The sequence below is a fragment of the Siniperca chuatsi genome, linkage group LG19 (assembly GCF_020085105.1).
Source record: "Siniperca chuatsi isolate FFG_IHB_CAS linkage group LG19, ASM2008510v1, whole genome shotgun sequence".
NCBI classification, from domain to species: domain Eukaryota; kingdom Metazoa; phylum Chordata; class Actinopteri; order Centrarchiformes; family Sinipercidae; genus Siniperca; species Siniperca chuatsi.
The window spans coordinates 26,019,567-26,041,325 of NC_058060.1; the positions used below are offsets into that span (position 1 = coordinate 26,019,567).

The 21,759-nt window shown below is 43.4% G+C and overlaps 1 protein-coding gene and 1 pseudogene across 4 annotated transcripts in view; one reads left to right on the forward strand and one right to left on the reverse strand.

Moving 5' to 3' along the window:
* Positions 1–21,759, reverse strand: part of sugct (succinyl-CoA:glutarate-CoA transferase) — a 120,700-nt gene that overhangs the window by 75,206 nt on the left and 23,735 nt on the right. The window lies entirely within an intron of this gene.
* Positions 206–21,759, forward strand: part of LOC122866459 — a 66,214-nt pseudogene continuing 44,660 nt past the window's right edge.

Here is a 21,759-nt window from a genome sequence, read left to right on the forward strand (position 1 = left end):
TCACCCTAAAGTTTGATGATTTCATTATAGGGACGGACATTTTGTCCCCACAATGTGACTGTGTAAACAAACTTCTGTCCCCACAACATTAGTAATACCTGCCCGAACACACACACACACAGATAAACTCACCTGATTTCCTGTAAATGGAGAGTGGCGGAGCAACACTGACCAGGTGATCCAGGTACATAAGAACAGGGAGGAACCTGAAGCTGAAAGTGTTCAGTTAGTTCAGACTCCATTTTGAGTCGACAGAGCAGAAGGAGGAAACTGAAGGCTGAGGCAGGGTGAGTGTTAATCCAACATTTTTATTATTTTACCATCAAAGTCTGTGAGTTGGTTTCCTCCCTGTGGACTGTAGAGGAAAGAAATGTGAGAATGACCAGTTTGATTCATCTGTGGACACAAAGTCGTGATTGGCTGAATAATAAATATTAAACCAACAGTAACCCAAGACATCAAGGTGGAGTTCAAGCGCCGATTTTAAGAAAAGTGACCAGGTGGAGTTCTGGCTGGTTTTATTATACTGTGTGTGTTTCTTCTTGTTTGTGACTCTTGAATAAACTTGTTCCTCTTGATTCTCGTGTTCTGAGCTCACAGTCAGTGTTTCTGTTTTTCCTCAGACTGACTGAAGGCCAGAAGATGAATGATGAGTCTATGGAGGAAGAGGAGTCTCCAGGATCCAGCTGTCTGTGTGAAGATCTTCCTCCAGACTTCAGTAATGAACCTGGACCCTCAAACACAAAGTAAGAGAACTGACACTAACTCATTTATATGACTCATTTTCAGTTACCAGTTACAGATTTTGTTCATTTTTTGTTATTAAAATTTCTCTTAAAATGTCTTTGCTACCTAAATTTGGTAAACGTTTCTTCCTCTTAGTATCTATGACAGCTGTCAGTCACCTAGAAGAGCTGTAATCTGATCTGAGAGGACTAATGCAAACTTTTGAGGTGAGAAATTGGGATGCACTCTGTGAGCCTCATGGAGAGGACATTGACGGGCTCACTGAGTGCATCACTGGCTACATTAACTTCTGTGTGGACTGCAATGTCCCAACCAAGATGGTCCATTGTTACCCAAATAACAAACCGTGGGTAACAAAGGACATCAAAGACATTCTGAATGCCAAGAGGAGGGCCTTTACGGATGGTAATAGGGAGGAGGTGAGGGCAATCCAGGCTGACCTGAAGGTGAAAATCAGGGAGGCCAAGGAGAAGTACAGGAGGAAGCTGGAGTGGAAACTCCAGCAGAACAACATGAGGGAGGTCTGGAGCGGCATGAAGAGCATCACTGGCTTCAGATCGACTGGCAGCAGAGGAGTTGAAGGCAGCTTGGACAGGGCCAATGAACTGAATCTGTTCTTTAACAGATTCGACACACCGGCTCCTGCTCATCCCCCCTCTAACTCAACTGCTGTCGGCCCTCAAGCTCCTCTGAGTCCTCTGCCCCCCCTCCCCATCAGGCTAACGGCCCTCTCCAGACCGACGACTCCCCCCCTCCCCCACCTGTAACTTCTGCTGTGTGCCTGACTGCTGACCAGGTGAGAGGACAGCTGATGAGGCTCCAATCAAACAAGGCTGCAGGCCCCGATGGCGTTAGCCCCGGGGTGCTAAAAGCCTGTGCCCCCCAGTTATGTGGAGTCCTTCAACATGTCTTCAATCTGAGCCTGAGTCTTCAAAGGGTCCCCATTCTGTGGAAGACATCTTGCCTCGTTCCTGTGCCAAAGACGCCACACCCCAGTGGCTCCAAGGACTACAGACCGGTGGCACTGACCTCCCACATAATGAAGACCCTGGAGAGACTAGTGCTGGAACAGCTGCGGCCCATGGTCAGACCCCTCCTGGACCCCCTTCAGTTCGCCTACCAGCCCCGGCTGGGAGTTGAGGACGCCATCATCTACCTGCTTAACCGCATCCACACCCACCTGGACAGGCCGGCAAGCACGGTGAGGATCATGTTTTTTGACTTCTCCAGTGCTTTCAACACCATCCGGCCTGCCCTGCTGGGTGAGAAGCTGGCAACAATGCAGGTGGATGCCCCCCTTGTGTCCTGGATTATGGACTACCTGACTGGCAGACCACAGCACGTGCGCCTGCAGCACTGTGTGTCGGACAGCGTGGTCAGCAACACTGGGGCCCCTCAGGGGACTGTCTTCTCTCCCTTCCTCTTCACCATCTACACCACTGACTTCAGCTACCACACAGAGTCCTGCCACCTTCAGAAGTTTTCTGATGACTCTGCTGTGGTGGGATGTATCAGCGGTGGTGATGAGACTGAGTACAGGGCTGTGGTGGGTAACTTTGTTTCATGGTGCGAGCAGAACCATCTGCAGCTCAATGCAACAAAGTCAAAGGAGCTGGTTGTAGATCTATGGAGGGCCAAGGCACCAGTGACCCCGGTTTCCATCCAGGAGGTCAGTGTGGACATGGTAGAGGACTACAAGTACCTGGGAGTACACTTAGATAACAAACTGGACTGGACCAAGAACACTCAGGCTGTTTACAGGAAGGGCCAGAGCCGCCTCTATTTTCTGAGGAGGCTGAGGTCCTTCAACATCTGCCGGACAATGCTGAAGATGTTCTATGAGTCTGTGGTGGCCAGTGCTATCCTGTATGCTGTTGCATGCTGGGGCAGCAGGCTGAGGGTAGCGGACGCCAACAGACTCAATAAACTGATCCGTAAGGCCAGTGACATTGTGGGGGTGGAGCTGGACTCTCTGGCGGTGGTGTCAGAGAGGAGGATGCTGGCCAAACTACACGCCATCTTGGACAGTGTCTCCCACCCGCTCCATGACGTGCTGGTCAAGCAAAGGAGCACCTTCAGCGGAAGACTCATCCCACCAAAAAGCACCACAGAGCGCCACAGGAAGTCATTCCTGCCTGTGGCCATCAAACTATTTAACTCCTCCTCTAAGTGTTAGTCTGTTTGACCCTAGGTCACTAAACTGGACATTGAGCATTACATCTCCGCCATAATTAATAATAATTGTGCAATATTCTGTGTACTACTCCCGTGCAATATTAGTTTTCCCTTGTTAGTTTTTCTTATTTATTGTTACTGATACTATATACCTCAATTACTCTCGGCTGTACATGCACCTCCGCTTATTACTATTATTTATTACATAATTAGTTACATTGTATTTTATACTGTACTTTCATCATCAACCAGTAAACCCACTTGGTACTCGACACTTAGTTTATCTTATATTTATACCGACATGATACTTAATTTATTTCTGACCTGTTTTATAGTGTTTATAGTGTATCATATCGTTTGCTAGTACTTTCTCCTGTGTGCACTGACGTAAAGGCAAGCTACTGTAACAAAGAGTTTCCCTACGGGGATCAATAAAATATTTCTGATTCTGATTCTGATTTTAAACCTCCTGATTATCGAGAGTAGCAGCAGTTTGTGTGTTTAGAGCTTCCTAAATGGCTTTCATCAGAGAATCTATCAAGGATTCATGTGATACGAATAAAAACATCTTGGTGTTTGCAGAGTTAAGTCCAACAGACAGAGAGCAGAGTCTCTAGGATCCAGCTGTCTGTCTATGAAGAGTGACCGGTCCAAAGGTGAACCTCCAGCCTTCAGTAATGAACCTGGACCCTCAGACACAAAGTAAGAGACTGTTTTTACTGTAAACTGACCTGATGGAAGATGAAGCATTGAGGATGAAGACTAAATGCTAAAAGATTTATATTCATGATGCAGAGCTATTAGTGCAGATACTGTTTAACACTAAGATGGATCTTAGTCTGGGTTTTATAGCCACAATCTACTGATAGTATTTATATAACATAATGACATACAAACAAGGCAGCCGTCTGGACTTGAACCTGTGACACCACTGTTACATGCTACGTGTCTTACACTGCTGGTCTTCCACAGTTATTCAGACCACTTCTAACCTCGGTTTAAACCTAACTAACTCAAGCTAAGCTGCCCAGAGTGACTGTAAACAGTGAAGGACATAATCAGCTGTCTTTAATGGAAGGCTTTTACTGTGAAGTAGCTGCAGGAAGTGTTGAGTTTGTATTAATAACAAACTACAGGCAGATCACTAAATGTTTAATAAGACAGTCAGATAGGAAAAGCAGTTAATTAGTGTTTCTGAAAGCAGGAGAGTTGAGATAAAAGGAACAATCATTGTCATTACAGACTGAAAGCTGAACGCAAACAGAAAAGTAACGACACTTTTACTGTTCTCTGTGAGCGTCTGAGCTTCGACACAGTGTCGTCCAAATCATTTTAGTTCTAAAGAAATGTCTTCACAGAGAGAGGAAGAGGAGTCCTGCTTCTGTGGAGGAGCAGCCGTCCTGCTGTGCTTTGTGTCAGGACGTCCTGAAGGATCCGGTCTCTACCAGCTGTGGACACTGGTTCTGCAGACGGTGCATCACCTCATACTGGGACCAGTCTGCTTCATCAGGAGACTCCTCCTGTCCCCAGTGTGGAGAAAGATCCAGAACAAGACCTGGACTGCAGACAGCCCGTCAGACCAGCACTGTACAAAGTAAGACTGTACACCTGTCTGCTGAAAACACTACTTGTTGTTTTAATACATTTGTTGTGTCATACAGCACAGCCATTTAAGATCTTTATAAACATCATTACATTTAAAGTCCAGCTCCAGCAAACATATCTGCTCTGTATCACTCGTCCTGTGTTCGCCTTCGAGAGAAAATCTGAACCCGAAAGAAATACATTTATATTTATTATATTTTGGGTTTATGGTTTATGCAAGATGGCGCCGCAGTTGGCAGCCTCTGTGTTTTGGTGCACGTTGCTTTGTCTTGTTTTGTTTGGAAATTCAGTTTTCTGCTGTGATACCCGGAGCTCTTTCACCAGACTTTCTCTCCAACGTGTGCTCACTGTGTAATAAACTGGATGAACTTCAGCTACTGGTGAGAAAAAACACAGACTTTTATTCATCTTCCGTTTTATGCTTCATGGAGACGTGGCTGTGTGGATCGATACGGACTCTGTGCTGCAACCTGCAGGCTTCCAACTCTTCAGAGCGGATTGCGACACAGAACTTTCCAGCAAAACGAAAGGTGGAGGTATCTGTTTTTACATCAACAGTGGCTGTTATAACAACATGACAGTGATTCAACAGTACTGTTCTTCTGATCTGGAATATTTATTCATAAACTGTAAACCCTTCTACTCCCCCCGTGAGTTTGTTTATTCATTCTGGTCGGTGTTTACATTCCACCGCAGGCCAACGTGAAGGACACAAACCGGACTCCTTAGGTATTGTCCTCGGTGACTTTTACAAGGGAAATCTCAGCCAACTCCCCAAATACAGACAGCTTATTAAATGCCCGACCAGAGAGGAGAACATTCTGGATCACTGTTACACAACAATCAACAGTGCCTATCACGCCATCCCCCATGCTGCACTGGGACACTCTGACCACATCATGGTCCACCTGATTCCTGCATCCAGCTTCTGTGAGGACTGCTGTGTACCATCATGCACCAGGGTGAATTACAACAATGACAAAACCTGGTTCACAGTTAAACTCAGAGAGCTAAGGTTGGAAAAGGAAGAGGTGCTCAAGAGTGGAGACAGGGACAGGTTTAGGGAGTCAAAGTACACGTTTAGCAAGGCGGTGAGAGAAGCTAAACGACTGTACTCAGAGAGACTACATCACCAGTTCTCAGCCAACGACTCTGCTTCTGTCTGGAGGGGCTCAGACAGATCACCAACAAACCTAAGCCCCTTCACTCCATTAACGACCAACCAACTGAATGACTTCTACTGTCGCTTTGAGAGACAATGGGACAGTCCTGACACCATCCCCCATGACCCAATCCACCAGCTCCACCTCCCCCACCTCAGGGGAGGTGGAGCTGGTGGTCTGGGGGCCTGGGCAGGGGCCTGGGCCTCTCCAAAACTGCCCACCCCAGAGGCTCCTCCCTCCCCTACTGCAACAATGACCTTCTTTATCCTGGAGAGGGATGTCAACAGACTGTTTAAGAGGCAGAACCGCCGCAAAGCAGCAGAGCCAGACTCTGTCTCTCCATATACTCTGTAGCACTGCGCTGGTCAGCAGTCTCCAGTTTTCACAGACATCAGAATCAGAAATACTTTATTGATCCCCGAGGGGAAACTCTTTTGTTACAGCTGCTCACTATCACGTCAGTGCACACAGGAATAGAAGTTCTAAGCAAATCAGAATATAATACACTATAATACAGGTAAGATAAATTAAGTACAAAGTGGATATAAGTATACAATTAAAATAAGTGTAAAGTCTTTAACACCTCACTGGAGACATGCCATGTGCCAGCCTGCTTCAAATCCTCCACCATCATCCCCCAAAAAACAAGGACCACAGGACTTAATGACTACAGACCCGTCACCCTGACATCTGTGGTAATGAAGTCTTTTGAGCGCCTTGTGTTGTCCCACCTCAAATCCATCACAGACCCACTCCTGGACCCTCTGCAGTTCACCTACAGAGCCAACAGGTCTGTAGACGATGCAGTAAACATGGCCCTCCACTTCATCCTCCAGCACCTGGACTCCTCAGTTACCTACGCCAGGATCCTGTTTGTGTGCATGTGGATCACAGACTTTCTGTCCGACAGGAGGCTGAACGTGAGGCTGGGGAAACATGTTTCTGACTCCTGGACCATCAGCACCGGTTCCCCCCAAGGCTGTGTTTTTTTCTGCTCTGCTCTTCTCCGTTTACTCCAACAGCTGCACCTCCAGTCACCAGTCCGTCAAGCTCCTGACCTACAGGTGGGAGATTGACCATCTGGTGACCTTGTGCAGTCAGAACAACCTGGAGCTCAACGCTCTTAAGACAGTGGAGATGATTGTGGATTACAGGAAGAACCCAGCCCCACCCACCCCCATCACCCTGTGTGACTCCCCTGTCGACACTGTGGAGTCCTTCCACTTCCTGGTCACCATCATCACCCAGGACCTCAAGTGGGAGACAATGTCAAAGACAATGATGGTGCACTTCTACACCGCCCTCATCGAGTCCATCCTCACCTCCTCCATCACCATCTGGTACGCTGCTGCCATTGCCAAGGACAAGGGCAGACTGCAGCGTATCATTCGCTCCACCGAGAAGGTGATTGGTTGCAAGCCACCACACAACCACCAAAAATTGCAAGAATCATGCAGGTACATCAACATCATCAAATATGCTGAACTGCTTCAAGTGCTGCATTTAGAAATAATAAGAGAGAGAGAAAGTTTTAGGTTTTTTTTATGGGCCAAGGTGAGTTGAACAGGGGAGTTTTCAGTCTGAAGATGTGTACAGTTTCTGCTGTCCTGATGTCGATGGGGAGCTCGGCCCACCATTGTGGATCCAGGACAGCAAACAGTTGTGAGCGGTAGCTGGGCCCCCCCTCATAGTGAGGGATTAGCAAACAAGCCGGCAGTAGCAGAGCGTAGTGGACGGACTGGGGTGTAGCTAGGGCTCATTTACAGGGGCCAACCTGAGATGGTCTCCTCCCTCAAACTGAAGCCATTTCTGTAGCTAAACTGATTGGATCGTGTCTGTGCTGGTGACCAGAGAGAAAGCTCTGTTTTTTAAAAGTCTCTCTGTGTTCAGCTCTCAGTACTTTTGTAGCTTCTAACTGAATCTCTGTGGTTTGGAGTTTACTTTCACTTCTGTGTTCCTGTTTGCACTTTCAGATATCAGCCTTATTTTACTGTTTACTGGTCACTTTAATCACATCAGAGCTTTGTTAACTTACTGCTGATGTAAACTTGCAAACCAGCAGGAGGCTTTTATTGTGAAGCAGCTACAGGAAATGGAGTGTATTTGTCAGAGATTCTCAGCGCTTCGTCTACACAACAAGACATTAACATATTCTGTATTATTTGATCGGTGGATCAGTTTTAAATATCACAGGGAGGAAGGAACAGCCACAGCGAGCTGTTCAATGAAGAGCTGCAGACGATCTGCTGAGACTCAGCCTGTCACCTCTGCTGTCAATCAAACATCGTTTTTATATTGGTAATCAAAATAATCACCAGATTGTCAAATTGTCTTTGTTTTGTCTCTCACTTTTTTCTCTTTTGTAGTGAGTGGTGGTCTGCAGGAGGTTTTAGATGAGCATAAGATCAGACTGAGGAGGCGATGTGAATATGTGACTGAAGGAAGTGATGAAACAGGAAGTGGAATCCTCCTAAACCGGATCTACACTGAGCTTTACATCACAGAGGGACAGAGTGAAGAGGTTAACACCCAACATGAGGTGGGGCAGCTTGAGACAGCTTCCAAGATGGAGACCCTCCATGACACTCCAATCAAGTGCCACGACATCTTTAAAGCCTTACCCGGCCAACAGGGACACATCAGAGTCGTTCTGACGAACGGCGTCGCTGGCGTTGGAAAAACCTTCTCGGTGCAGAAGTTCACTCTGGACTGGGCAGAGGGCTTGGAAACCAAGGCGTCAGTCTGCTGATTCTGCTTTCGTTCAGGAGCTGAACTTGATCAGAGATGAGCGGTACAGTCTTCTCGAGCTGCTCCATGTTTTCCATCCAACATTACAGAAGGTCACAGCAGAGAAGCTCGCTGTCTGGAAACTTCTGTTCATCTTTGACGGCCTGGATGAAAGCAGACTTTCACTGGATTTCCACAACAATGAGGTTCTGTCTGATGTCACACAGAAGTCATCAGTTAACGTGCTGCTGACAAACCTCATCGAGGGGAATCTGCTTCCCTCGGCTCTCGTCTGGATCACTTCCCGACCTGCAGCAGCCAATCAGATCCCTCCTTCATGTGTTGGCAGGGTAACAGAAGTACGAGGCTTCATTGACGCCCAGAAGGAGAAGTACTTCAGGAGGAGAGTCAGTGATGAAGAGCTGTCCAGCAGAATCATCTCACACATCAAGACATCCAGGAGCCTCCACATCATGTGTCTGATCCCAGCCTTCTGCTGGATCACTGCTACAGTTCTGGAGCACATGTTGACTACAGACCAGAGAGGAGAGCTGCCCAAGACCCTGACTGACCTGTACTCACACTTCCTGCTGGTTCAGACAAAGAGGAAGAAGCAGAAGTATGATGAGGACATGAGACAAGTCCACAGGAGCTGATGAAGGCTGACAGGGAAGTTCTTCTGAAGCTGGGGAGGCTGGCGTTTGAACAGCTGGAGAAAGGAAACATCATGTTCTACCAAGAAGACCTGGAGCAGTGTGGTCTGGATGTCTCAGAGGCCTCGGTGTACTCAGGAGTTTGTACAGAGATCTTCAGAAGAGAGAGTGTGATCTTCCAGAAAACAGTCTACTGCTTTATTCATCTGAGCGTTCAAGAGTTTCTGGCTGCCGTCTACATGTTCCACTGTTACACCAACATCAACACAGAGGTACTGAAGGACTTCCTAAAAGACTACAAACACAGGGGCTCACCCCTGTATGTATTCCTGATGAGAGCCATGGAGAAGTCCCTTGAAAGTAAAAATGGCCACCTGGACCTGTTTGTCCGCTTCCTTCATGGCCTCTCTCTGGAGTCCAACCAGAGACTCTTAGGAGGCCTGCTGGGTCGGACAGACAACAGTCCAGAAATCATCCAGAGAGTCATCAACAACCTGAAGGAGATGAACATGTATAATATCTCTCCTGACAGAAGCATCAACATCTTCCACTGTCTGACGGAGATGAACGACCACTCAGTCCATCAGGAGATCCAAGAGTTCCTGAAGTCAGAGAACAGATCAGAGAAGAAACTCTCTGAGATCCACTGCTCAGCTCTGGCCTACATGCTGCAGATGTCAGAGGAGGTTCTGGATGAGTTGGACCTGAAGAAGTACAACACATCAGAGGAGGGACGACGGAGACTGATTCCAGCTGTGAGGAACTGCAGAAAGGCTGTGTAAGTCCAGATGTGATTAACATAATAAATCAGCAGTTTAGTTATTCAGATATTAACACTCTAAAATTCTTATTATTTTTAAAATAGTGTTCGACTTGTTTATTGCAAACATTATATGTCAGTTGTATCACAGATTCTTGAGCTGTTTCAAACGCTGTGAGTGAATAAAATGTAGATTTTTCAGTTGGTTGTGTTTATAGCTGTCAAGTTAATGAACACAGTTATTCTATTTATTTCTAATAATTGTTACATTTTACAGTTTTTTCTTCTATTTATCTTCCTTTGGGTGATGGAGGCAACATGCAAACATGGTGAAACAAATGAAGAACTTTATAGGTTGTGGTTGAGGTTTTATCATATTAACTATTCTAAATCTATTTTTGAATTGCACTGTATTAACTCTGTGTTGTAACTTCTCTGTATTATGCCTTTAAAGGACTTTGTGAACTTGTTTTTGAAAAGTGCTGTATAGATAAATTATTATTATGATTATCATCATTATTATTTAAATTGAATATATAACTTTTGCTGAAGCAGCCACTGTGGCCACAAGTGACAGTTATGGGATAATGTTTAATACTATTTTGATTTGGTAGCACAAGTAGAGAAAAGTCATCAAATCAGCGAACTGGATCAGTAACGTCCGTTACACAACAACATCTATCTAAAGTTTGCTAACTGGTACATCTTTCTGATGATCAGAAAAGAATGTTGATGACAAAACATCATGCAGTCATCAAATATTTAATTTTATTCATATTTAATTATGTACAGGTCTAATATTGTCAAGCGATTTGTTTCACATCTGTACGGTTTGGCAGTAGTCACTGAATTTTCCCACTTATGGACGTGAACCTGACAGCAGCAGGTAGCTAGCAAAGACAGATCATCTTTCCAACTGTAACTGTTCACTGAGTTGTAAAAATGGTTTTCTAATCCAGACGGCCTCATGCTAACTTTGTGGAGACAGACATGGGATCAGATCACACTGACAGACTGAGGACATTGTGGAAGCCTAAATGTAACTACATTTTCTCTCCTTCATCTGCGAGATTAAAGCAAAACAAAGATCTAAAAGTCTGCAGGTATGAGAGAGAGTGATGAGAATTATTGTTTCATGTCAAACACAGTGAGATAAGATTAGCTGAACCACTGATGTGAAGAGCAAATGTTCATCAAAACAGGAAATGTCAAACTGTTTTGTCATCAAATGCATGAAGTAAATATAAAGTGTCCTATTTCATAATAACGTATTTTGTCATTTATGTGTCATGACAGGCTTATCTGCAATAAACTCTCAGAGACTCACTGTGAAGTTGTGGCCTCAGCTCTGAAGTCCAACCCCTCCCATCTGAGAGAGCTGGTGCTGAGTGACAACATCCTGCAGGATTCAGGAGTGAAGCTGCTGTCTGCTGGACTGGAGAGTCCACACTGTAGGCTAGAGACTCTAAGGTCAATTCACTATGGACAGTAACTCTTTAACGGACATATGTCATGGCTGTTGATTTAAAACAGACAAATGTGGACGTCTCCTTTTAATGACATAAACCTACTAAGCTACCAAATACAGTAAGAAGAAGGTCAAGTAATATATGAAATATTTTAGTCCAACATGTCTGATTTGATATTGATCCTCTAATTCCAGACTTGACTGAGATCAGCAGCATGTTATTGATCTGTGTTGACATGAATAGGTGTATGAATGTTGTGCTGACATTTGGATGATGTCTGCAGAAGGCTGACATGATGATGATGATACACAATAACACAATGACAAAGTCAATCCACTCATTTTAGGAAGAAGCTCATTGATTAGGAAAGAGTGACGTTGAGGTACACATTTAAAACCTGAACACATCTGATTGGATTATAAATTGATCTTTTATTCTTTATTCAGATTGAGGCTCTGCAGTTTGTCAGAGATCAGCTGTGCTTCTCTGGCCTCAGCTCTGAAGTCCAACCCCTCCCATCTGAGAGAGCTGGACCTGAGTGACAACTACAACCTGCAGGATTCAGTAGTGAAGCTGCTGTCTGCTGGACTGGAGAGTCCACACTGCAGCCTGGAGACTCTGAGGTCAGACAGCAATTTTTACTTCTGTGCTGATATTAATATGATGTGAAAGTTGTGGTGACACTAAACTGCAGACATAAGGCTGATATTAGACTGATCCACACTGAGTATCTTAATGCTAAAGTCTGTTTTCTTCTTCAGTGGTTTAGTCCATTGACTGTGGCAGAGCAATGTTGAGCTACACATTTAAAACCTGAATATAACAAGAAAAATCTCCACTGTATAATTCACTCTGAACCTCTTAAACTCTTGATTTTCATCTTATATTTCACATCAGGTTTTCAAATAAATGATAATGTGGTTGAAATCGAAAGTTTGGAGGCAACATCATCAGAGTTTTAAAGATCTTTATTGAAATCTATAAAGACCTGAATCGGTTTTTCAAAGCGACTGAAGTTACACAAGCATACCATTTAGTAATTATACATCACGATATAAAGGGCAGTAACCCCACGCACCAGTTACAGCAAATCCTGATCGTACACCTCATCTACTGGATGTCACTGGATAATTCACTCTGAACCTCTTAAACTCTTGATTTTCATCTTTATATTTCACATCAGGTTTTTAAATAAATTATAATAAAAATACTTAAATACAATACATTAATAAAAAAAATCTATTTCAACTATCAGACAATAACAAATATATTCAGTATTTGCTTTTTCCAACATTTTTATGAAATTATATCAACGTAAACTCATACAACGGTTCGTATGATATTGTACGAAAAGTAATGCACTATTTTTCGTGCATAATCCTACGAATGTCCAGCAACCAGCAACATGCGTACTGGACCTTTGTCGTCATGGTAACAATAAACACGTGCTTAACGTTGTGAAACGGTCATAGTTCGCTTAGGTTTAGGCACCAAAACTAGTTGGTTAGGTTTAGGAAAAGCTCACGGTTACGGTTAAAATAAGTAAGTTACGTTAGTAACTCACAGTAAGTCATGTGAAGTAAATCACATAACTAAACTCACGTACATAACTTTAAATAAGTCAACGTTGACTTTGGGTTTCACATGGGACACGAACCCCGGATTCCTGAGTGAAAGTGAATGAGAACAGCTTGAATTATATATGATGCTTATAATGACTGAATAGTTTAAACTGAAGAAGCTTTGATTTTATGACTCCACTACTCCTAAAATAAATATTGTAGATGTCTTTTGTTCACATTTCCCCAAAAATTTATCCTGATATATTTGGCATCTTTGGAGACTTGAGTCGAATCTTAAATCAGTTTCTGTGGGTTTTTATTTGTGTTTGGCTACACAACATGAGTTTGTATAGATGGAGCCACTGGTGGAGCTGGCAGAGGTTAAGAGGTGAAGCCACTACGTCTTTATTGAAGCAGCAGCATGTTGTCGAACAATGACACAGCAAGTAATGTAACTAACATTAGCCAGGTTGTGGGTTAGCAAACTGTCGCTACAGTTGCTGCTGCGAAGCTAACAGCCAGAGAGGACGAGACGGTTTCCCAGAGCCAGCACAGCAGCTCCAGACAGCGATACACACAACTCTCCTGCTACTATAGCTAACTTCACAACAACAGTATATCTTGGCAAACTAGAAAGTCAGCTGAATGTCCGTGGGCAAGTCATTTAATGTTACCTGACACAAATCATGGCTGGAATAGTGTTGTGTGGCTCGATCCAAGCCTCTTTGTGTGTTTCCCATTTACAGAGCCAGGGCTGTTTACACACACCGGAGGTTTATTCAGTGCACACACTGAACGGACAGCTAGAGGACCATGAGGAGATATTCACTGAAATTGGCAAAAAGATGTGTACTGGATTAGAATCGCATACCCTACCTTTTAATCTTAATGACAGTTCTTTTTCACATTTTGTATCTTACAGTTTTGAACCTGCAGCCTGTTGGGTTCAGGTGTTTGGAGTTTCCATTTTCTAAACTTCTACTTTTGAAACCTTCTCCAGCTCTGAACAGATTATTAAACTTTGAATGATTTCAAGCAGGAACATTGTCTTCTAAAGTTACATAATTTATTCTTTATTCAGACTGAGGGGCTGCAGCTTGTCAGAGATCAGCTGTGCTTCTCTGGCCTCAGCTCTGAAGTCCAACCCCTCCCATCTGAGAGAGCTGGAGCTGAGTGGAAACAACCTGCAGGATTCAGGAGTGAAGCTTCTGTCTGCTGGGCTGGAGAGTCCACACTGCAGACTGGAGAGTCTGAGGTCAGTTCACTGACTCTTTGTTTCTATTGTTGATCTTAAATGTTTAATTAACAATTGAATCCAATTTATGTTCATACATAACTTACATCCATAAAATTGTAAATTTCCATTTTTTCATATTTTCATGTTTCTTGTACTGAATTAAGTCTGCAGTCACAAAAGACTTGTAGAAAAACTGTAGAAAATGTCCCCTGTTAGCTGTTAAGGTAAATTAATGTGTATAATTTTTTTCTTCTTCTTTTCCTTTCGGCTGTTCCCTTTCAGGGGTCGCCACAGCGAATCATGTGCCTCCATCTAACCCTGTCCTCTGCATCCTCTTCACTCACACCAATCAACTTCATGTCCTCTCTCACTATATCCATAAATCTCCTCTTTGGTCTTCCTCTAGACCTCCTGCCTGGCAGCTCCAACCTCAGCATCCTTCTACCAATATATTCACAGTCTCTCCTCTGAACACGTCCAAACCACCTCAATCTGGCCTCTCTGACTTTATCTCCAAAACATCTAACATGAGCTGTCCCTCTGATGTACTCATTCCTGATCCTGTCCATCCTCATCCCTCCCAAAGAGAACCTCAACATCTTAAGCTCTGCTACCTCCAGCTCTGCCTCTTGTCTTTCCTTCAGTGCCACTGTCTCTAAGCTGTACAACATCGCTGGTCTCACCACCGTCTTGAACACCTTTCCTTTCATTCTTGCTGATACTCTTTTATCACACAACACACCTGACACTTTTCTCCACCCGTACCAACCTGCTTGCACTCGCCTCTTCACCTCTTTTCCACAGTCTCCATTGCTCTGAACCGTTGACCCTAAGTACTTAAAGTCCTGAACCTTCTTCACCTCTGCTCCCTGTAACCTCACCATTCCACCTGGGTCCCTCTCATTGACACACATGTATTCTGTCTTACTGCGGCTAAGCTTCATTCCTCTGTTTTCCAGAGCAGACCTCCATCTCTCTAGATTTTCCTCCACCTGCTCCCTGCTCTCACTACAAATCACAATGTCATCCACAAACATCATAGTCCATGGAGATTCCTGTGTAACCTCATCTGTCAGCCTGTCCATCACCAGAGCAAACAAGAAGGGGCTCAGAGCCGATCCTTGATGCAGACCCACCTCCACCTTGAACTCCTCTGTCACACCTACAGCACACCTCACCACGGTCTTACAGCTCTCATACATGTCCTGCACCACTCTAACATACTTCTCTGCCACTCCAGACTTCCTCATACAATAACACAGCTCCTCTCTCTGCACCCTGTCATACGCTTTCTCTAAATCTACGAAGACACAATGCAGCTCCCTATGACCTTCTCTGTACTTCTCCATCAGCATCCTCAAAGCAAATACTGCATCTGTTGTACTCTTTCTAGGCATGAAACCATATTGCTGCTCACAAATGCTCACCTCTACCCTTAGCCTAGCTTCCACTACTCTTTCCCACAACTTCATTGTATGGCACATCAGCTTTATTCCTCTGTAGTTGCCACAGCTCTGCACATCTCCCTTGTTCTTAAAAATTGGCACCAGTACACTTCTCCTCCATTCCTCGGGCATCTTCTCACTCTCCAAGATCTTGTTAAACAAACTAGTCAGAAACTCTACTGCCACCTCTCCTAGACACTTCCATACCTCCACAGGTATGTCATCAGGACCAACTGCCTTTCCACTCTTCATCCTCTTCAACGTCCTCGTCACTTCACTCTTGCTAATCTTTGATACTTCCTGCTCCACACCAGTCACCTCTTCTACTCTTCGTTCCCTTTCATTTTCCTCATTCATCAACTCTTCAAAGTACTCCTTCCATCTTCCCATCACACTCCAGGCACCAGTCAATACATTTCCATCCTTATCTTTAATCACCCTAACCTGCTGCACATCCTTCCCATCTATATCTCTTTGTCTGGCCAACCTGTACAAATCCACCTCTCCCTCTTTAGTGTCCAACCTAGCATACAAGTCCTCATATGCTCTTTGTTTGGCCTTTGCCACCTCTACCTTCACCTTACGCTGCATCTCCCTGTACTCCTGTCTACTCTCTTCAGTCCTCTCAGCGTCCCACTTCTTCTTAGCTAACCTCTTTCTCTGTATACACTCCTGCACTTCCTCGTTCCACCACCAAGTCTCCTTGTCCACTTTCCTCTTTCCAGATGACACACCGAGTACCCTCCTACTTTCTCCCTGATCACATTAGCTGTAGTGGTCCAGTCATCTGGGAGCACTTCCTGACCACCCAGAGTCTGTCTCAGCTCCTCCCTGAAAACTACACGACATTCTTCCTTTTTCAACTTCCACCACTTCGTCCTCTGCTCTGCCTTTGTCCTCTTCATCTTCCTCACCACCAGAGTCATTTTACACACTAACATCCTGTGTTGTCTGGCTACACTCTCCCCTACCACTACTTTACAGTCACTGGTCTCTTTCAGATTACAACGTCTACACAAGATGTAGTCCACCTGAGTGCTTCTACCTCCGCTCTTATATGTCACCCTATGTTCCTGCCTCTTCTGGAAGAAAGTGTTCACTACAGCCATTTCCATACTCTTTGCAAAGTCTACCACCATCTGTCCTTCTGCATTCCTGTCCTGAAGACCAAACCTGCCCATCACATTCTCATCACCTCTGTTCCCTTCACCTACATGCCCATTGAAATCTGCACCAATCACCACTCTCTCACCTCTGGGGATGCTCTGCATCACTTCATCTAACTCACTCCAGAATTTCTCCTTCTCTTCAAACTCACATCCTACCTGTGGGGCATAACCACTCACAACATTGAACATCACCCCTTCAATTTCCAGCTTCAGACTCATCAACCTGTCTGATACTCTTTTCACCTCTAGAACATTCCTCACAAACTCCTCTTTCAGGATAACTCCTACTCCGTTTCTCTTCCTATCTGACCCATGGTAGAACAACTTGAACCCTGCTCCTAAGCTTCTAGCCTTGCTACATTTCCACCTGGTCTCCTGGACACACAGTATGTCCACGTTCCTTCTCTGCATCATGTCAATCAACTCTCTAGCCTTCCCTGTCATGGTCCCAACATTCAAAGTCCCTACTGTCAGTCCTACATTCTTAGCTTTCCTCTTCTCTCTCTGCCTACGAACACACCTTCCTCCTCTCCTTCGTCTTTGACCAACAGTAGTCCAATTTCCACCGGTACCCTGTAGGTCAACAGCACCGGTGGCTGTCGTTGTTAACCCGGGCCCCGAGCGATCCGGTATGGAAGTCATTTTCACGATTCGCATTTTTAATTTGGCAGGTGTTTTACGTCGGATGCCCTTCCTGACACAACCATCTGCATTTATCCAGACTTGGGACTGGCACAAGAAGACACTGGCTTGTGCCCCCTTGTGGTTGCATTGTATACAGAAGATCCTCTGAACTAATATTTGTTTTAAATTGATAAAGTTTACTTGCTGAAGTAGAAATATTTCTTTGATTTCTGTTGATTTCAATGTGTTTTCACAAATAATGTCTGATCATTGATAATGATCCTTCAGAACACACACACACACACACCGATCAAAGCATATTTCTAAATGCAGCTGTTTAAAGGATCAATATAATGTTTCTCCTGTAATTCCAGACTGTCTGCAGAAGGCTGACATGATGCTGATTCACAATAACACAATGACAAAGTCACTCTACTCATTTTAGGGAAAAGCTCATTGATTAGGACAGAGTGATGTTGAGCTACACATTTCAAACCTGAACACATCTGATCGGATTATTAATGGATTTTTATCTCCATCATTTATTCTTTATTCAGATTGAGTGGCTGCAGTTTGTCAGAGATCAGCTGTGCTTCTCTGACCTCAGCTCTGGAGTCCAACCCCTCCCATCTGAGAGAGCTGTGGCTGAGTGGAAACAACCTGCAGGATTCAGGAGTGAAGCTGCTGTCTGCTGGACTGGAGAGTCCACACTGCAGACTGGAGACTCTGAGGTCAGACACCATTTTTTACTTCTGTGCTGAGATTAATATGATGTGAAATTTGTGGCGACACTAAACTGCAGACATAAGGCTGATATTAGACTGATCCACACTGAGTATCTTAATGCTAAAATCTGTTTTCTTCTTCAGTGGTTTAGTCCATTGACTGTGGCAGAGCGATGTTGAGCTACACATTTAAAACCTGAATCTAACAAGAAAAATCTCCACTGGATAATTCACTCTGAACCTCTTAAACTCTTGAGTTTCATCTTTTATTTCACATCAGGTTTTTAAATAAATGATAGTAAAAATACGTAAATACAATAAATTGATAAATAATCTCTATTTCAACTATCAGACAATAACAAATATATTCAGTATTTGCTTTTTCCAACATGTTTATGAAGCTATATGATGCTTTTACTGACTGAAGAATTTAAATAGAAGATGCTTTGATTTTATGACTCCACTATTCCTAAAAGAAATATTGTAGATGTCTTTTGTTCAAATTTCTGATATATTTGGCATCTTTGGAAACTTTGGGATCTTGAGTCGAATCTTAAATCCGTTTCTGTGGGTTTTTATTTGTGTTTGGCTGCACAACATGAGTTTGTATAGATGGAGCCACTGGTGGAGCTGGCAGAGGTTAAGAGGTGAAGTCACTACGTCTTTATTGAAGCAGCAGCACAATGTCATTAATATTAATGAGAGCTCTTTTTCACTTTCTGTATTTTACAGTTTTGAACCTCCAGCCTGTTGGGTTCAGGTGTTTGGAGTTTCCATTTTCTAAACTTCTACTTTCTAAACCTTCTTCAGCTCTGAACAGATTATTAAACACTGAATGATTTCAAGCAGGAACATTGTCTTCTAAAGTTACATCATTTATTCCTTATTCAGATTGAGTTACTGCAGTTTGTCAGAGATCAGCTGTGCTTCTCTGGCCTCAGCTCTGAAGTCCAACCCCTCCCATCTGAGAGAGCTGGACCTGAGTAACAACGAGCTGCAGGATTCAGGAGTGAAGCTGCTGTGTGATTTTCTGGAGAGTCCACACTGCAGACTGGAGACTCTGAGGTCAGTTCACTGACTCTGTTACTATTATAGTTCTGATATGTTTAATTAACAATTGAACCTAATTTATGTTCATACATAACTTACTTCCATAAAATTGTAAATTTCCATTTGTTCAAATTTTCATGTTTCTTGTACTGAATTTAGTCTGCAGTCACAAAAGACTTGTGTTTCTTAAAGAAACTGTAGGAAATGTCCCCTGTTAAAGTAAATTAATGTGTATAATTTTTGGTAAATGGTCACATCTGTGTACAGAAGATCCTCTGAACTAATATTTGTTTAAATTGATCAAGTTTACTTGCTGAAGTAGAAATATTTCTTTGGTTTCTGGGAGAAGCTCATTGCTTAGGACAGAGTGATGTTGAGCTACACATTTCAAACCTGAACACATCTGATTGGATTATTAATGGATTTTTATCTCCATCATTTATTCTTTTTTCAGATTGAGGGGCTGCAGTTTGTCAGAGATCAGCTGTGCTTCTCTGGCCTCAGCTCTGAAGTCCAACCCCTCCCATCTGAGAGAGCTGGAGCTGAACTACAACAAGGTGCAGGATTTAGGAGTGAAGCTGCTGTCTGGTGGACTGGAGAGTCCACACTGTAGACTAGAGACTCTGAGGTCAGTTCACTGACTCTCTGTTACTATTGTAGATTTTATATGTTTAATTAACAATTTAACATAATTTATGTCCATACATAACTTACATCCATAAAGTTGTAAATTTCCTTTTTTTCATATTTTCATGTTTCTTGTACTAAATTTATTCTGCAGTCACAAAAGACTTCTGTTAAAGAAACTGTAGAAAATGTCCCCTGTTAGCTGTTGAAGTAAATTAATGTGTATAATTGTTGGTAAATGGTCACATCTGTATACAGAAGATCCTCTCAACTAATATTTAGTTTCAGTTGATCAAGTTTACTTGCTGAAGTAGAAATATTTCTTTGGTTTCTGTTGATTTCAGTGTGTTTTCACAAATAATGTCTGATCATTGATATTGATCCTTCAGAACACACACACACACACACACACAGACTGTCTGTAATTGTTCGTTTTGTCCATACTGTCTGTGAAACAGTCCTCTTATAACCTGACTCTAATGTTTCAAGATGAAGTGCACTGTCTTGTTCTGTGTAAAAATGACTTCTAAAGTTTAGCTTAGACTAATATGAGGCTTCAGCAGTCTGAGTTACACATATCAAGTCAGTATTTAGTGTTGGACAGTGTTTCCTTGTTGAGCTGCAGTGGAGGAATAGTAACTCAAAGAGGGAACTTGGTCCTAAATAGTCTGTAACTTTGGTGAACACCGACTTGATTTGTCCAACTCAGACTGCTGAAGCTTCATGGTAGTTTCCTTTTAATGATATAAACCTACTGAGCTACCAAATACAGTAAGAAGAAGGTCATGTAATAAATGAAGTGTATATTGATCCTCTAATTCCAGACTTGACTGAGATCAGCAGCATGTTATTGATCTGTGTTGACATGAATAGGTGTATGAATGTTGTGCTGACATGATGATGATCCACAATAACACAATGACAAAGTCACTCTACTCATTTTAGGGAGAAGCTCATTGATTAGGACAGAGTGATGTTGAGCTACACATTTCAAACCTGAACACATCTGATCGGATTATTAATGGATTTTTATCTCCATCATTTATTCTTTATTCAGATTGAGTGGCTGCAGTTTGTCAGAGATCAGCTGTGCTTCTCTGGTCTCAGCTCTGAAGTCCAACCCCTCCCATCTGAGAGAGCTGGACCTGAGTGAAAACAAGCTGCAGGATTCAGGAGTGAAGCTGCTGTCTGCTGGACTGGAGAGTCCACACTGCAGACTGGAGACTCTGAGGTCAGACACCATATTTTACTTCTGTGCTGAGATTAATATGATGTGAAAGTTGTGGTGACACTAAACTGCAGACATGAAGCTGATATTAGACTGATCCACACTGAGTATCTTAATGCTGATGTCTGTTTTCTTCTTCAGTGGTTTAGTCCATTGACTGTGGCAGAGCAATGTTGAGCTACACATTTAAAACCTGAATATAACAAGAAAAATCTCCACTGGATAATTCACTCTGAACCTGTTACACTCTTGAGTTTCATCTCAAATGTCACCTTATGGGTTTTTTAAATAAAATAAAAACATGCATAAATACAAAGAATAAATAAATAATCTCTGTTTCAACTCAACCAGATTATTAAACACTGAATGATTTCAAGCAGGAACATTGTCTTCTAAAGTTACTTCATTTATTCTTTATTCAGATTGAGTCGCTGCAGTTTGTCAGAGATCAGCTGTGCTTCTCTGGCCTCAGCTCTGAAGTCCAACCCCTCCCATCTGAGAGAGCTGGACCTGAGTGACAACAAGCTGCAGGGTTCAGGAGTGAAGCTGCTGTCTGCTGGACTGGAGAGTCCTTACTGCAGACTGGAGAGTCTGAGGTCAGTAGACAGTTGGAGGTGGTCCATGCTTTTTCAGCAGTATTGTACTAAACACAGGGACGTTAATGCGTAAATCTTCCATTGTGTACCCACCAGTAGTAGTTTCTTGTGCAGCAACAATGATGAGAACCCTCACAGCCAAACGTACAGCGGTACCTCTAGTGGGACTCAAGCCTTGAGTTTTTGCGGTGTTGGGC